The sequence below is a fragment of the Varanus komodoensis genome, unplaced genomic scaffold, assembly GCF_004798865.1.
Source record: "Varanus komodoensis strain SLA01 unplaced genomic scaffold, ASM479886v1 scaffold9, whole genome shotgun sequence".
Lineage (NCBI taxonomy): Eukaryota > Metazoa > Chordata > Lepidosauria > Squamata > Varanidae > Varanus > Varanus komodoensis.
In genome coordinates this window covers 558,455-559,142 of record NW_025336598.1, presented here as the reverse complement: position 1 = coordinate 559,142, position 688 = coordinate 558,455, and positions in this window count along the sequence as shown.

Here is a 688-nt window from a genome sequence, read left to right as displayed (position 1 = left end):
CATAGGAGATTAGATGAGGCTGGGGACTTAGGGGCACAGATTAGAGTCACCCCCCATTGAAGTCGAGGGACTTCTCAGGGCATTGGCATTACAAAGGTGCCAGGCCCTGACGGGTTACACCTGAGAGTACTTAGAGAGTTGGCACGGGTTCTCTCACGCCCGCTGGCCTCCATTTTTGAGACCTTGTGGAGAACAGGTGAAATTTCCAGAGGACTGGAGGGTGGCATCAGTGGTCCCGATTTTCAAAAAGGGTAGTAGAAAGGACATGGGGAATTACAGACCGGTTAGCCTTAAGTCCATTGTAGGAAAAACAATGGAAAGGCTCATAATAGAGAGAGATCTAGTGATGCTACATAGGGAAGGGAGGTTGACAGCCACATAACATGGCTTCCGCAAAAACAGGTCCTGCCAGACAAACCTTGTGGAATTCTATGACAAGGTTTCGAGATGGCTAGATGGAGGGGATGCAGTGGATGTGGTATACGTGGATTTCAGCAAGGCCTTTGACAAAGTGCCCCATGATATCCTGGTGGAGAAACTCAGGAGTTTTGGGATACACCAAAGCACTGTCTGGTGGATTAGGGCATGGTTGACTGACCAAAAGCAGAAGGTAACCATTAGCGGGGAATCATCGGGATGGCGGCCAGTAACAAGCGGGGTCCCCCAGGACAGAGCCCTGGGGGACCCC